Genomic DNA, 18,298 nt, shown 5'->3' on the forward strand with positions numbered 1-18,298 from the left:
AAAGCTATCAGCGCCAAAAAAAGCGCCGCACCACCACCAGGTGGGCTCGAACCTCCAACCTTTCGGTTAACTGCCGATCGCACTAGCCAATTGCGCCACGGAGACAGTCCTGCTCCACTCTCACCACCATTAGAACATATCTTCAAAGCTATCAGCGCAAGGAAAAAAAGCAACACACCACCCCGGGAGGACTCGAAACTTCAACCTTTCGGTTAACAGCCGATCGCACTAGCCAATTGCGCCATGGAGACAGTCCTGCTCCACTCTCACCACCATCAGAACATATCTTCAAAGCTATCAGCCCAAAGAAAAAAAAAGCGCCGCACCACCACCAAAGGGCTCGAAACCCCAACTTTTCGGTTAACAGCCGATCACGCTAGTCAATTGCCCCACGGAGACAGTCCTGCTCCACTCTCACCACCATCAGAACATATCTTCAAAGCTATCAGCCCAAAGAAAAGAAAGCGCCGCACCACCACCAGGTGGGCTCGAACCTTCAACCTTTCGGTTAACAGCCGATCGCGCTAGCCAATTGCGCCATGGAGACAGTCGTGCTCCACACTCACCACCATCAGAACATATCTTCAAAGCTATCAGCCCAAAGAAAAGAAAGCGCCGCACCACCACCAGGTGGGCTCGAACCTCCAACTTTTCGGTTAACAGCCGATCGCGCTAGCCAATTGCGCCACGAAGACAGTCGTGCTCCACACTCACCACCATCAGAACATATCTTCAAAGCTATCAGCCCAAAGAAAAGAAAGCGCCGCACCACCACCAGGTGGGCTCGAACCTCCAACTTTTCGGTTAACAGCCGATCGCGCTAGCCAATTGCGCCACGAAGACAGTTGTGCTCCACACTTACCACCATCAGAACATATCCTCAAAGCTATCAGCGCAAAAAAAGCAACACACCACTCTCGGGAAGGCTCGAACCTCCAACCTTTCGGTTAACAGCTGATCGCGCTAGCTAATTGTGCCACGGAGACCGTCGTGCCCCACTCTCACTACCATCAGAACATATCTTCAAAGCTATCAGCCCAAAGAAAAAAAAAGCGCCGCACCACCACCGGGTGTGCTCGAAACTCCAACTTTTCTGTTAACAGCCGATCGCGCTAGCCAATTGCGCCAAGGAGGCAGTCGTGCTCCACTCTCACCACCATCAGAACATATCTTCAAAGCTATCAGCGCAAAGAAAAAAGCAACACACCACTCCCGGGAGGGCTCGAAACTCCAACCTATCGGTTAACAGCCAATCGTGCTAGCCAATTGCGCCACGGAGACAGTCCTGCTCCACTCTCTCCACCATCAGTGCATATCTTCAAAGCTATCAGCCCAAAGAAAAAAAAATGCGCCACACCATCACCGGGTGGGCTCGAAACTCCAACCTTTCGGTTAACAGCCGATCGCGCTAGCCAATTGCGCCACGGAGACAGTCGTGTTCCACTTTCACCACCATCAGAACATATCTTCAAAGCTATCAGCGCAAAGAAAAAAGCAACACACCACTCCCTGGAGGGCTCGAAACTCCAACCTTTCGGTTAACAGCCGATCGCGCTAGCCAATTGCGCTACGGAGACAGTTCTGCTCCACTCTCACCATCATCAGAACATATCTTCAAAGCTATCAGCCCAAATAAAAAAAAGTGCTGCACCACCACCGGGTGGGCTCGAAACTCCAACCTTTCGCTTAACAGCCGATCGCGCTAGCCAATTGTGCCACGGAGACAGTCGTCCTCCCCTCTCACCACCATCAGAATATATCTTCAAAGCTATCAGCCCAAAGAAAAAAAAGCGCCGCACGACCACCGGGTGGGCTCGACACTCCAACCTTTCGGTTAACAGCCGAAAACGCTATCCAATTGCGCCACGGAGACAGTCCTGCTCCACTCTCTCCACCATCAGAACATATCTTCAAAGCTATCAGCCCAAAGAAAAAAAAATGCGCCACACCACCACCGGGTGGGCTCGAAACTCCAACCTTTCGGTTAACAGCCGATCGCGCTAGCCAATCGCGCGCAGGAGACAGCCGTGCTCCACACTCACCACCATCAGAACATATACTAAAAGCTATCAGCGCAAAGAAAAAAGCAACACACCACTTCCGGGAGGGCTCGAAACACCAACCTTTTGGTTAACAGCCGATCGCGCTAGTCAATTGCGCCACGGAGACCGTCTTGCTCCACTTTCGCCACCATCAGAACATATCTTCAAAGCTACCAGCGCCAAGAAAAAAAAGCGCCGCACCACCACCGTGTGGGCTCGAACCTCCAACCTTTCGGTTAACAGCCGATCGCACTAGCCAATTGCGCCACGGAGACAGTCCTGCTCCACTCTCACCACCATTAGAACATATCTTCATAGCTATCAGCGCAAGGAAAAAAAGCAACACACCACCCCGGGAGGACTCGAAACTTCAACCTTTCGGTTAACAGCTGATCGCGCTAGCTAATTGTGCCACGGAGACCGTCGTGCCCCACTCTCACCACCATCAGAACATATCTTCAAAGCTATCAGCCCAAAGAAAAAAAAAGCGCCGCACCACCACCGGGTGTGCTCGAAACTCCAACTTTTCTGTTAACAGCCGATCGCGCTAGCCAATTGCGCCAAGGAGGCAGTCGTGCTCCACTCTCACCACCATCAGAACATATCTTCAAAGCTATCAGCCCAAAGAAAAGGAAGCGCCGCACCACCACCAGGTGGGCTCGAACCTCCAACTTTTCGGTTAACAGCCGATCGCGCTAGCCAATTGCGCCACGAAGACAGTCGTCCTCCCCTCTCACCACCATCAGAATATATCTTCAAAGCTATCAGCCCAAAGAAAAAAAAGCGCCGCACGACCACCGGGTGGGCTCGACACTCCAACCTTTCGGTTAACAGCCGAAAACGCTATCCAATTGCGCCACGGAGACAGTCCTGCTCCACTCTCTCCACCATCAGAACATATCTTCAAAGCTATCAGCCCAAAGAAAAAAAAAATGCGCCACACCACCACCCGGTGGGCTCGAAACTCCAACCTTTCGGTTAACAGCCGATCGCGCTAGCCAATCGCGCGCAGGAGACAGCCGTGCTCCACACTCACCACCATCAGAACATATACTAAAAGCTATCAGCGCAAAGAAAAAAGCAACACACCACTTCCGGGAGGGCTCGAAACACCAACCTTTTGGTTAACAGCCGATCGCGCTAGTCAATTGCGCCACGGAGACAGTCCTGCTCCACTCTCACCACCATCAGAACATATCTTCAAAGCTATCAGCCCAAAGAAAAAAAAAGAGCCGCACCACCACCGGGTGGGCTCGAAACTCAAACCTTTCGGTTAACAGCCGATCGAACTAGCCAATTGCGCCATGGAGACAGTCCTGCTCCACTCTCACCACCATCAGAACATAACTTCAAAGCTATCAGCCCAAAGAAAAAAAAAGCGCCCCACCACCACCAAAGGGCTCGAAACCCCAACCTTTCGGTTAACAGCCAATCACGCTAGTCAATTGCCCCACGGAGACAGTCCTGCTCCACTCTCACCACCATCAGAACATATCTTTAAAGCTATCAGCCCAAAAAAAAGAAAGCGCCGCACCACCACCAGGTGGGCTCGAACCTTCAACCTTTCGGTTAACAGCCGATCGCGCTAGCCAATTGCGCCATGGAGACAGTCGTGCTCCACACTCACCACCATCAGAACATATCTTCAAAGCTATCAGCCCAAAGAAAACAAAGCGCCGCACCCCCACCAGGTGGGCTCGAACCTCCAACTTTTCGGTTAACAGCCGATCGCGCTAGCCAATTGCGCCACGAAGACAGTTGTGCTCCACACTTACCACCATCAGAACATATCCTCAAAGCTATCAGCGCAAAAAAAGCAACACACCACTCTCGGGAGGGCTCGAACCTCCAACCTTTCGGTTAACAGCTGATCGCGCTAGCTAATTGTGCCACGGAGACCGTCGTGCCCCACTCTCACCACCATCAGAACATATCTTCAAAGCTATCAGCCCAAAGAAAAAAAAAGCGCCGCACCACCACCGGGTGTGCTCGAAACTCCAACTTTTCTGTTAACAGCCGATCGCGCTAGCCAATTGCGCCAAGGAGGAAGTCGTGCTCCACTCTGACCACCATCAGAACATATCTTCAAAGCTATCAGCGCAAAGAAAAAAGCAACACACCACTCCCGGGAGGGCTCGAAACTCCAACCTATCGGTTAACAGCCAATCGTGCTAGCCATTTGCGCCACGGAGACAGTCCTTCTCCACTCTCACCACCATCAGAACATTAATTCAAAGCTATCAGCCCAAAGAAAAAAAAGCGCCGCACCACCACAGGGTGGGCTCGAAACTCCCACCCTTCGGTTAACAGCCGATCGCGCTAGCCATTTGCGCCACGGAGACAGTCCTGCTCCACTCTCACCACCATCAGAACATATCTTCAAAGCTATCAGCCCAAAGAAAAAAAAAGAGCCGCACCACCACCGGGTGGGCTCGAAACTCAAACCTTTCGGTTAACAGCCGATCGCGCAAGCCAATTCCGCCACGGAGACAGTCGAGGTCCACTCTCACCACCATCAGAACATATCTTCAAAGCTATCAGCGCAAAGAAAAAAGCAACACACCACTCCCGGGAGGACTCGAACCTCAAACTTTTCGGTTAACAGCCGATCGCGCTAGCCAATTGCGCCACGGAGACAGTCCTGCTCCACCCTCACCACCATCAGAACATATCTTCAAAGCTATCAGCCCAAAGAAAAAAAAGAGCCACACCACCACCGGGTGGGCTCAAAACTCCAACCTTTCGGTTAACAGCCGATCGCGCTAGCCAATTGTGCCACGGAGACAGTCCTGCTCCACTCTCACCACCCTCAGAACATATCTTCATAGGTAACAGCCCAAAGAAAAAAAAGCGCCGCACCACCACCGGGTGGGCTCGAACCTCCAATTTTTCGGTTATCAGCCGATCGCGCTGGCCAATTGCGCCACGGAGACAGTCCTGCTCCACTCTCACCACCATCAGAACATATCTTCAAAGCTATCAGCCCAAAGAAAAAAAAGTGCCGCACCACCACCGGGTGGGCTCGAACCTCCAACCTTTCGGTTAACAGCCGATCGCGCTAGCCAAATGCGCCACGAAGACAGTCGTGTTCCACTTTCACCACCGTCAGAACATATCTTCAAAGCTATCAGCGCAAAGAAAAAAGCAACACACCACTCCCTGGAGGGCTCGAAACTCCAACCTTCCGGTTAACAGCCGATCGCCCTAGCCAATTGCGCCACGGAGACAGTTCTGCTCCACTCTCACCACCATCAGAACATATCTTCAAAGCTATCAGCCCAAAGAAAAGAAAGCGCTGCACCACCACCGGGTGGGCTCGAAACTCCAACCTTTCGGTTAACAGCCGATCGCGCTAGCCAATTGTGCCACGGAGACAGTCGTCCTCCCCTCTCACCACCATCAGAATATATCTTCAAAGCTATCAGCCCAAAGAAAAAAAAAGCGCCGCACGACCACCGGGTGGGCTCGACACTCCAACCTTTCGGTTAAGAGCCGATAACGCTTTCCAATTGCGCCACGGAAACATTCCTGCTCCACTCTCTCCACCATCAGAACATATCTTCAAAGCTATCAGCCCAAAGAAAAAAAAAATGCGCCACACCACCACCGGCTGGGCTCGAAACTCCAACCTTTCGGTTAACAGCTGATCGCGCTAGCTAATTGTGCCACGGAGACCGTCGTGCCCCACTCTCACCACCATCAGAACATATCTTCAAAGCTATCAGCCCAAAGAAAAAAAAAGCGCCGCACCACCACCGGGTGTGCTCGAAACTCCAACTTTTCTGTTAACAGCCGATCGCGCTAGCCAATTGCGCCAAGGAGGCAGTCGTGCTCCACTCTCCCCACCATCAGAACATATCTTCAAAGCTATCAGCGCAAAGAAAAAAGCAACACACCACTCCCGGGAGGGCTCGAAACTCCAACCTATCGGTTAACAGCCAATCGTGCTAGCCAATTGCGCCACGGAGACAGTCCTGCTCCACTCTCTCCACCATCAGTGCATATCTTCAAAGCTATCAGCCCAAAGAAAAAAAAATGCGCCACACCATCACCGGGTGGGCTCGAAACTCCAACCTTTCGGTTAACAGCCGATCGCGCTAGCCAATTGCGCCACGGAGACAGTCGTGTTCCACTTTCACCACCATCAGAACATATCTTCAAAGCTATCAGCGCAAAGAAAAAAGCAACACACCACTCCCTGGAGGGCTCGAAACTCCAACCTTTCGGTTAACAGACGATCGCGCTAGCCAATTGCGCTACGGAGACAGTTCTGCTCCACTCTCACCATCATCAGAACATATCTTCAAAGCTATCAGCCCAAATAAAAAAAAGTGCTGCACCACCACCGGGTGGGCTCGAAACTCTAACCTTTCGGTTAACAGCCGATCGCGCTAGCCAATTGTGCCACGGAGACAGTCGTCCTCCCCTCTCACCACCATCAGAATATATCTTCAAAGCTATCAGCCCAAAGAAAAAAATGCGCCACACCACCACCGGGTGGGCTCGAAACTCCAACCTTTCGGTTAACAGCCGATCGCGCTAGCCAATCGCGCGCAGGAGACAGCCGTGCTCCACACTCACCACCATCTGAACATATACTAAAAGCTATCAGCGCAAAGAAAAAAGCAACACACCACTTCCGGGAGGGCTCGAAACACCAACCTTTTGGTTAACAGCCGATCGCGCTAGTCAATTGCGCCACGGAGACAGTCTTGCTCCACTTTCGCCACCATCAGAACATATCTTCAAAGCTACCAGCGCCAAGAAAAAAAAGCGCCGCACCACCACCGTGTGGGCTCGAACCTCCAACCTTTCGGTTAACAGCCGATCGCACTAGCCAATTGCGCCACGGAGACAGTCCTGCTCCACTCTCACCACCATTAGAACATATCTTCAAAGCTATCAGCGCAAGGAAAAAAAGCAACACACCACCCCGGGAGGACTCGAAACTTCAACCTTTCGGTTAACAGCCGATCGCACTAGCCAATTGCGCCATGGAGACAGTCCTGCTCCACTCTCACCACCATCAGAACATAACTTCAAAGCTATCAGCCCAAAGAAAAAAAAAGCGCCGCACCACCACCAAAGGGCTCGAAACCCCAACCTTTCGGTTAACAGCCAATCACGCTAGTCAATTGCCCCACGGAGACAGTCTAGCTCCACTCTCACCACCATCAGAACATATCTTCAAAGCTATCAGCCCAAAAAAAGAAAGCGCCGCACCACCACCAGGTGGGCTCGAACCTTCAACCTTTCGGTTAACAGCCGATCGCGCTAGCCAATTGCGCCATGGAGACAGTCGTGCTCCACACTCACCACCATCAGAACATATCTTCAAAGCTATCAGCCCAAAGAAAAGAAAGCGCCGCACCACCACCAGGTGGGCTCGAACCTCCAACTTTTCGGTTAACAGCCGATCGCGCTAGCCAATTGCGCCACGAAGACAGTTGTGCTCCACACTTACCACCATCAGAACATATCCTCAAAGCTATCAGCGCAAAAAAAGCAACACACCACTCTCGGGAGGGCTCGAACCTCCAACCTTTCGGTTAACAGCTGATCGCGCTAGCTAATTGTGCCACGGAGACCGTCGTGCCCCACTCTCACCACCATCAGAACATATCTTCAAAGCTATCAGCCCAAAGAAAAAAAAAGCGCCGCACCACCACCGGGTGTGCTCGAAACTCCAACTTTTCTGTTAACAGCCGATCGCGCTAGCCAATTGCGCCAAGGAGGCAGTCGTGCTCCACTCTGACCACCATCAGAACATATCTTCAAAGCTATCAGCGCAAAGAAAAAAGCAACACACCACTCCCGGGAGGGCTCGAAACTCCAACCTATCGGTTAACAGCCAATCGTGCTAGCCAATTGCGCCACGGAGACAGTCCTGCTCCACTCTCACCACCATCAGAACATTAATTCAAAGCTATCAGCCCAAAGAAAAAAAAGCGCCGCACCACCACAGGGTGGGCTCGAAACTCCCACCCTTCGGTTAACAGCCGATCACGCTAGCCATTTGCGCCACGGAGACAGTCCTGCTCCACTCTCACCACCATCAGAACATATCTTCAAAGCTATCAGCCCAAAGAAAAAAAAAGAGCCGCACCACCACCGGGTGGGCTCGAAACTCAAACCTTTCGGTTAACAGCCGGTCGCGCAAGCCAATTCCGCCACGGAGACAGTCGAGGTCCACTCTCACCACCATCAGAACATATCTTCAAAGCTATCAGCGCAAAAAAAAAGCAACACACCACTCCCGGGAGGACTCGAACCTCAAACTTTTCGGTTAACAGCCGATCGCGCTAGCCAATTGCGCCACGGAGACAGTCCCGCTCCACCCTCACCACCATCAGAACATATCTTCAAAGCTATCAGCCCAAAGAAAAAAAAAGAGCCACACCACCACCGGGTGGGCTCAAAACTCCAACCTTTCGGTTAACAGCCGATCGCGCTAGCCAATTGTGCCACGGAGACAGTCCTGCTCCACTCTCACCACCCTCAGAACATATCTTCATAGGTATCAGCCCAAAGAAAAAAAAGCGCCGCACCACCACCGGGTGGGCTCGAACCTCCAATTTTTCGGTTATCAGCCGATCGCGCTGGCCAATTGCGCCACGGAGACAGTCCTGCTCCACTCTCACCACCATCAGAACATATCTTCAAAGCTATCAGCCCAAAGAAAAAAAAGTGCCGCACCACCACCGGGTGGGCTCGAGCCTCCAACCTTTCGGTTAACAGCCGATCGCGCTAGCCAATTGCGCCACGAAGACAGTCGTGTTCCACTTTCACCACCGTCAGAACATATCTTCAAAGCTATCAGCGCAAAGAAAAAAGCAACACACCACTCCCTGGAGGGCTCGAAACTCCAACCTTCCGGTTAACAGCCGATCGCGCTAGCCAATTGCGCCACGGAGACAGTTCTGCTCCACTCTCACCACCATCAGAACATATCTTCAAAGCTATCAGCCCAAAGAAAAGAAAGCGCTGCACCACCACCGGGTGGGCTCGAAACTCCAACCTTTCGGTTAACAGCCGATCGCGCTAGCCAATTGTGCCACGGAGACAGTCGTCCTCCCCTCTCACCACCATCAGAATATATCTTCAAAGCTATCAGCCCAAAGAAAAAAAAAGCGCCGCACGACCACCAGGTGGGCTCGACACTCCAACCTTTCGGTTAAGAGCCGATAACGCTATCCAATTGCGCCACGGAAACAGTCCTGCTCCACTCTCTCCACCATCAGAACATATCTTCAAAGCTATCAGCCCAAAGAAAAAAAAATGCGCCACACCACCACCGGGTGGGCTCGAAACTCCAACCTTTCGGTTAACAGCCGATCGCGCTAGCCAATTGCGCCACGGAGACAGTCGTGTTCCACTTTCACCACCACAGAACATATCTTCAAAGCTATCAGCGCAAAGAAAAAAGCAACACACCACTCCCTGGAGGGCTCGAAACTCCAACCTTTCGGTTAACAGCCGATCGCGCTAGCCAATTGCGCCACGGACACAGTTCTGCTCCACTCTCACCACCATCAGAACATATCTTCAAAGCTATCAGCACAAATAAAAAAAAGTGCTGCACCACCACCGGGTGAGCTCGAAACTCCAACCTTTCGGTTAACAGCTGATCGCGCTAGCCAATTGTGCCACGGAGAAAGTCGTCCTCCCCTCTCACCACCATCAGAATATATCTTCAAAGCTATCAGCCCAAAGAAAAAAAAGCGCCGCACGACCACCGGGTGGGCTCGACACTCCAACCTTTCGGTTAACAGCCGAAAACGCTATCCAATTGCGCCACGGAGACAGTCCTGCTCCACTCTCTCCACCATCAGAACATATCTTCAAAGCTATCAGCCCAAAGAAAAAAAAAATGCGCCACACCACCACCGGGTGGGCTCGAAACTCCAACCTTTCGGTTAACAGCCGATCGCGCTAGCCAATCGCGCCACGGAGACAGTCTTGCTCCACTTTCGCCACCATCAGAACATATCTTCAAAGCTACCAGCGCCAAGAAAAAAAAGCGCCGCACCACCACCGGGTGGGCTCGAACCTCCAACCTTTCGGTTATCAGCCGATCGCGCTGGCCAATTGCGCCACGGAGACAGTCCTGCTCCACTCTCACCACCATCAGAACATATCTTCAAAGCTATCAGCCCAAAGAAAAAAAGTGCCGCACCACCACCGGGTGGGCTCGAACCTCCAACTTTTCGGTTAACAGCCGATCGCGCTAGCCAATTGCGCCACGAAGACAGTCGTGCTCCACACTCACCACCATCAGAACATATACTAAAAGCTATCAGCGCAAAGAAAAAAGCAACACACCACTTCCGGGAGGGCTCGAAACACCAACCTTTTGGTTAACAGCCGATCGCGCTAGTCAATTGCGCCACGGAGACAGTCTTGCTCCACTTTCGCCACCATCAGAACATATCTTCAAAGCTACCAGCGCCAAGAAAAAAAAGCGCCGCACCACCACCGGGTGGGCTCGAACCTCCAACCTTTCGGTTAACAGCCGATCGCACTAGCCAATTGCGCCACGGAGACAGTCCTGCTCCACTCTCACCACCATTAGAACATATCTTCAAAGCTATCAGCGCAAGGAAAAAAAGCAACACACCACCCCGGGAGGACTCGAAACTCCAACCTTTCGGTTAACAGCCGATCGCACTAGCCAATTGCGCCATGGAGACAGTCCTGCTCCACTCTCACCACCATCAGAACATATCTTCAAAGCTATCAGCCCAAAGAAAAAAAAAGAGCCACACCACCACCGGGTGGGCTCAAAACTCCAACCTTTCGGTTAACAGCCGATCGCGCTAGCCAATTGTGCCACGGAGACAGTCCTGCTCCACTCTCACCACCCTCAGAACATATCTTCATAGGTATCAGCCCAAAGAAAAAAAAGCGCCGCACCACCACCGGGTGGACTCGAACCTCCAATTTTTCGGTTATCAGCCGATCGCGCTGGCCAATTGCGCCACGGAGACAGTCCTGCTCCACTCTCACCACCATCAGAACATATCTTCAAAGCTATCAGCCCAAAGAAAAAAAAGTGCCGCACCACCACCGGGTGGGCTCGAACCTCCAACCTTTCGGTTAACAGCCGATCGCGCTAGCCAATTGCGCCACGAAGACAGTCGTGTTCCACTTTCACCACCGTCAGAACATATCTTCAAAGCTATCAGCGCAAAGAAAAAAGCAACACACCACTCCCTGAAGGGCTCGAAACTCCAACCTTCCGGTTAACAGCCGATCGCGCTAGCCAATTGCGCCACGGAGACAGTTCTACTCCACTCTCACCATCATCAGAACATATCTTCAAAGCTATCAGCCCAAATAAAAAAAAGTGCTGCACCACCACCGGGTGGGCTCGAAACTCCAACCTTTCGGTTAACAGCCGATCGCGCTAGCCAATTGTGCCACGGAGACAGTCGTCCTCCCCTCTCACCACCATCAGAATATATCTTCAAAGCTATCAGCCCAAAGAAAAAAAAGCGCCGCACGACCACCGGGTGGGCTCGACACTCCAACCTTTCGGTTAACAGCCGAAAACGCTATCCAATTGCGCCACGGAGACAGTCCTGCTCCACTCTCTCCACCATCAGAACATATCTTCAAAGCTATCAGCCCAAAGAAAAAAAAATGCGCCACACCACCACCGGGTGGGCTCGAAACTCCAACCTTTCGGTTAACAGCCGATCGCGCTAGCCAATCGCGCGCAGGAGACAGCCGTGCTCCACACTCACCACCATCTGAACATATACTAAAAGCTATCAGCGCAAAGAAAAAAGCAACACACCACTTCCGGGAGGGCTCGAACCTGCAACGTTTTGGTTTACAGCCGACCGCGCTAGCCAATTGCGCCACGGAAACAGTCCTGCTCCACTCTCACCACCATCAGAACATATCTTCAAAGCTATCAGCCAAAAGAAAAAAAAAGCGCCGCACCACCACAGGGTGCGCTTGAACCTCCAACCTTTCGGTTAACAGCCGATCGCGCTAGCCATTTCCGCCATGGAGACAGTCGTGCTCCACTCTCACCACCATCAGAACATATCTTCAAAGCTATCAGCGCAAAGAAAAAAGCAACACACCACTCCCGAGAGGACTCGAATCTCCAACTTTTCGGTTAACAGCCGATCGCGCTAGCCAATTGCGCCACGGAGACAGTCCTGCTCCACTCTCACCACCATCAGAACATATCTTCAGAGCTATCAGCCCAAAAAAAGTGCCGCACCACCACAGGGTGGGCACGAACCTCCAACCTTTCGGTTAACAGCCGATCGCGCTAGCCAATTGCGCCACGGAGACAGTCTTGCTCCACTTTCGCTACCATCAGAACATATCTTCAAAGCTATCAGCCCCAAGAAAAAAAAGCGCCGCACCACCACCGGGTGGGCTAAAACCTCCAACCTTTCGGTTAACAGCCGATCGCACTAGCCAATTGCGCCACGAAGACAGTCGTGTTCCACTTTCACCACCGTCAGAACATATCTTCAAAGCTATCAGCGCAAAGAAAAAAGCAACACACCACTCCCTGGAGGGCTCGAAACTCCAACCTTCCGGTTAACAGCCGATCGCGCTAGCCAATTGCGCCACGGAGACAGTTCTGCTCCACTCTCACCATCATCAGAACATATCTTCAAAGCTATCAGCCCAAATAAAAAAAAGTGCTGCACCACCACCGGGTGGGCTCGAAACTCCAACCTTTCGGTTAACAGCCGATCGCGCTAGCCAATTGTGCCACGGAGACAGTCGTCCTCCCCTCTCACCACCATCAGAATATATCTTCAAAGCTATCAGCCCAAAGAAAAAAAAGCGCCGCACGACCACCGGGTGGGCTCGACACTCCAACCTTTCGGTTAACAGCCGAAAACGCTATCCAATTGCGCCACGGAGACAGTCCTGCTCCACTCTCTCCACCATCAGAACATATCTTCAAAGCTATCAGCCCAAAGAAAAAAAAATGCGCCACACCACCACCGGGTGGGCTCGAAACTCCAACCTTTCGGTTAACAGCCGATCGCGCTAGCCAATCGCGCGCAGGAGACAGCCGTGCTCCACACTCACCACCATCTGAACATATACTAAAAGCTATCAGCGCAAAGAAAAAAGCAACACACCACTTCCGGGAGGGCTCGAACCTGCAACGTTTTGGTTTACAGCCGACCGCGCTAGCCAATTGCGCCACGGAAACAGTCCTGCTCCACTCTCACCACCATCAGAACATATCTTCAAAGCTATCAGCCAAAAGAAAAAAAAAGCGCCGCACCACCACAGGGTGCGCTTGAACCTCCAACCTTTCGGTTAACAGCCGATCGCGCTAGCCATTTCCGCCATGGAGACAGTCGTGCTCCACTCTCACCACCATCAGAACATATCTTCAAAGCTATCAGCGCAAAGAAAAAAGCAACACACCACTCCCGAGAGGACTCGAATCTCCAACTTTTCGGTTAACAGCCGATCGCGCTAGCCAATTGCGCCACGGAGACAGTCCTGCTCCACTCTCACCACCATCAGAACATATCTTCAGAGCTATCAGCCCAAAAAAAGTGCCGCACCACCACAGGGTGGGCACGAACCTCCAACCTTTCGGTTAACAGCCGATCGCGCTAGCCAATTGCGCCACGGAGACAGTCTTGCTCCACTTTCGCTACCATCAGAACATATCTTCAAAGCTATCAGCCCCAAGAAAAAAAAGCGCCGCACCACCACCGGGTGGGCTAAAACCTCCAACCTTTCGGTTAACAGCCGATCGCACTAGCCAATTGCGCCACGGAGACAGTCCTGCTCCACTCTCACCACCATTAGAACATATCTTCTAAGCTATCATCGCAAGGAAAAAAAGCAACACACCACCCCGGGAGGACTCGAAACTCCAACCTTTCGGTTAACAGCCGATCGCGCTAGCCAATTGCGCCATGGAGACAGTCCTGCTCCACTCTCACCACCATCAGAACATATCTTCAAAGCTATCAGCCCAAAGAAAAGAAAGCGCCGCACCACCACCAAGTGGGATCGAACCTCCAACGTTTCGGTTAACAGCCGATCGCGCTAGCCGATTGCGCCATGGAGACAGTCGTGCTCCACACTCACCACCATCAGAACATATCTTCAAACCTATCAGCGCAAAGAGAAAAGCAACACACCACTCTCGGGAGGGCTCGAAACTCCAACCTTTCGGTTAACAGCCGATTCAGCTCGTCAATTGCGCCACGGAGACAGTCTTGCTCCACTCTCATCACCATCAGAACATATCTTCAAAGCTATCAGCCCAAAGAAAAAAAAGCGCCGCACCACCACCGGGTGGGCTCGTACCTCCAACCTTTCGGTCAACAGCCGATCGCGCTAGCCAAATGCGCCACGGAGACAGTCGTGCTACACTCTCACCACCATCAGAACATATCTTCAAAGCTATCAGCGCAAAGAAAAAAGCAACACACTACTCCCGGGAGGGCTCCAACCCCTAACTTTTCGGTTAAAAGCCGATCGCGCTAGCCAATTGCGCCACGGAGACAGTCGTGCCCCACTTTCACCACCATCAGAACATAACTTCAAAGCTATCAGTGCAAAAAATGCAACAACCACTCTCGGGAGGGCTCGAACTTCCAACCTTTCGGTTAACAGCTGATCGCGCTAGCCAAGTGCGCCACGGAGACAGTCGTGCCCCACTCTCACCACCATCAGAACATATCTTCAAAGCTATCAGCGCAAAGAATAAAGCAAAACACCACTCTTGGGAGGGCTCGAACCTGCAACGTTTTGGTTCGCAGCCGACCGCGCTAGCCAGTTGCGCCACGGAGACAGTCCTGCTCCACTCTCACCACCATCAGAACATATCTTCAAAGCTATCAGCCCAAAGAAAAAAAAGGGCCGCACCACCAGCGGCTGGGCTCGAAACTCCAACTTTTCGGTTAACAGCCGATCGCGCTAGCCATTTGCGCTACGGAGACAGTCGTGCTCCACTCTCACCACCGTCAGAACATTTCTTCAGAGCTATCCGCCCAGAAAAAAGCGCCGCACCACCACCGGGTGGGCTCGAACCTCCAACCTTTCGGTTAACAGCCGATCGCGCTAGCCAAATGCGCCACGGAGACAGTCGTGCTCCAGTCTCACCACCATCAGAACATATCTTCAAAGCTATCAGCGCAAAGAAAAAAGCAACACACCACTCCCGGGAGGGCTCGAACCTGCAACTTTTCGGTTAAAAGCCGAACGCGCTAGCCAATTGCGCCATGGAGACAGTCGTCCTCCACTTTCACCACCATCAGAACATATCTTCAAAGCTATCAGCGCAAAGAAAAAAGCAACACACCACTCCCGGGAGGGCTCGAAACTCTAACCTTTCTTTTAACAGCCGATCGCGCTAGCCAATTCCGCCACGGAGACAGTTCTGCTCCACTCTCACCACCATCATAACATATCTTCAAAGCTATCAGCCCAAAGAAAAAAAAGCGCCGCACCACAACCGGGTGGGCTCGAACCTCCGACCTTTCGGTTAACAGCCGATCGCGCTAGCCAATTGCGCCACGTAGACAGTCGTGTTCCACTTTCACCACCGTCAGAACATATCCTCAAAGCTATCAGCGCAAAGAAAAAAGCAACACACCACTCCCTGGAGGGCTCGAAACTCCAACCTTTCGGTTAATAGCCGATCGCGCTAGCCAATCGCGCCACGGAGACAGTTCTGCTCCACTCTCACCACCATCAGAACATATCTTCAAAGCTATCAGCGCCAAAAAAAAGCGCCGCACCACCACCGGGTGGGCTCGAACCTCCAACCTTTCGGTTAACTGCCGATCGCACTAGCCAATTGCGCCACGGAGACAGTCCTGCTCCACTCTCACCACCATTAGAACATATCTTCAAAGCTATCAGCGCAAGGAAAAAAAGCAACACACCACCCCGGGAGGACTCGAAACTTCAACCTTTCGGTTAACAGCCGATCGCACTAGCCAATTGCGCCATGGAGACAGTCCTGCTCCACTCTCACCACCATCAGAACATATCTTCAAAGCTATCAGCCCAAAGAAAAAAAAAGCGCCGCACCACCACCAAAGGGCTCGAAACCCCAACTTTTCGGTTAACAGCCGATCACGCTAGTCAATTGCCCCACGGAGACAGTCCTGCTCCACTCTCACCACCATCAGAACATATCTTCAAAGCTATCAGCCCAAAGAAAAGAAAGCGCCGCACCACCACCAGGTGGGCTCGAACCTTCAACCTTTCGGTTAACAGCCGATCGCGCTAGCCAATTGCGCCATGGAGACAGTCGTGCTCCACACTCACCACCATCAGAACATATCTTCAAAGCTATCAGCCCAAAGAAAAGAAAGCGCCGCACCACCACCAGGTGGGCTCGAACCTCCAACTTTTCGGTTAACAGCCGATCGCGCTAGCCAATTGCGCCACGAAGACAGTCGTGCTCCACACTCACCACCATCAGAACATATCTTCAAAGCTATCAGCCCAAAGAAAAGAAAGCGCCGCACCACCACCAGGTGGGCTCGAACCTCCAACTTTTCGGTTAACAGCCGATCGCGCTAGCCAATTGCGCCACGAAGACAGTTGTGCTCCACACTTACCACCATCAGAACATATCCTCAAAGCTATCAGCGCAAAAAAAGCAACACACCACTCTCGGGAAGGCTCGAACCTCCAACCTTTCGGTTAACAGCTGATCGCGCTAGCTAATTGTGCCACGGAGACCGTCGTGCCCCACTCTCACCACCATCAGAACATATCTTCAAAGCTATCAGCCCAAAGAAAAAAAAAGCGCCGCACCACCACCGGGTGTGCTCGAAACTCCAACTTTTCTGTTAACAGCCGATCGCGCTAGCCAATTGCGCCAAGGAGGCAGTCGTGCTCCACTCTCACCACCATCAGAACATATCTTCAAAGCTATCAGCGCAAAGAAAAAAGCAACACACCACTCCCGGGAGGGCTCGAAACTCCAACCTATCGGTTAACAGCCAATCGTGCTAGCCAATTGCGCCACGGAGACAGTCCTGCTCCACTCTCTCCACCATCAGTGCATATCTTCAAAGCTATCAGCCCAAAGAAAAAAAAATGCGCCACACCATCACCGGGTGGGCTCGAAACTCCAACCTTTCGGTTAACAGCCGATCGCGCTAGCCAATTGCGCCACGGAGACAGTCGTGTTCCACTTTCACCACCATCAGAACATATCTTCAAAGCTATCAGCGCAAAGAAAAAAGCAACACACCACTCCCTGGAGGGCTCGAAACTCCAACCTTTCGGTTAACAGCCGATCGCGCTAGCCAATTGCGCTACGGAGACAGTTCTGCTCCACTCTCACCATCATCAGAACATATCTTCAAAGCTATCAGCCCAAATAAAAAAAAGTGCTGCACCACCACCGGGTGGGCTCGAAACTCCAACCTTTCGGTTAACAGCCGATCGCGCTAGCCAATTGTGCCACGGAGACAGTCGTCCTCCCCTCTCACCACCATCAGAATATATCTTCAAAGCTATCAGCCCAAAGAAAAAAAAGCGCCGCACGACCACCGGGTGGGCTCGACACTCCAACCTTTCGGTTAACAGCCGAAAACGCTATCCAATTGCGCCACGGAGACAGTCCTGCTCCACTCTCTCCACCATCAGAACATATCTTCAAAGCTATCAGCCCAAAGAAAAAAAAATGCGCCACACCACCACCGGGTGGGCTCGAAAGTCCAACCTTTCGGTTAACAGCCGATCGCGCTAGCCAATCGCGCGCAGGAGACAGCCGTGCTCCACACTCACCACCATCAGAACATATACTAAAAGCTATCAGCGCAAAGAAAAAAGCAACACACCACTTCCGGGAGGGCTCGAAACACCAACCTTTTGGTTAACAGCCGATCGCGCTAGTCAATTGCGCCACGGAGACAGTCTTGCTCCACTTTCGCCACCATCAGAACATATCTTCAAAGCTACCAGCGCCAAGAAAAAAAAGCGCCGCACCACCACCGTGTGGGCTCGAACCTCCAACCTTTCGGTTAACAGCCGATCGCACTAGCCAATTGCGCCACGGAGACAGTCCTGCTCCACTCTCACCACCATTAGAACATATCTTCAAAGCTATCAGCGCAAGGAAAAAATGCAACACACCACCCCGGGAGGACTCGAAACTTCAACCTTTCGGTTAACAGCTGATCGCGCTAGCTAATTGTGCCACGGAGACCGTCGTGCCCCACTCTCACCACCATCAGAACATATCTTCAAAGCTATCAGCCCAAAGAAAAAAAAAGCGC

The sequence above is a fragment of the Rhipicephalus microplus genome, chromosome 4, assembly GCF_043290135.1.
Source record: "Rhipicephalus microplus isolate Deutch F79 chromosome 4, USDA_Rmic, whole genome shotgun sequence".
Lineage (NCBI taxonomy): Eukaryota > Metazoa > Arthropoda > Arachnida > Ixodida > Ixodidae > Rhipicephalus > Rhipicephalus microplus.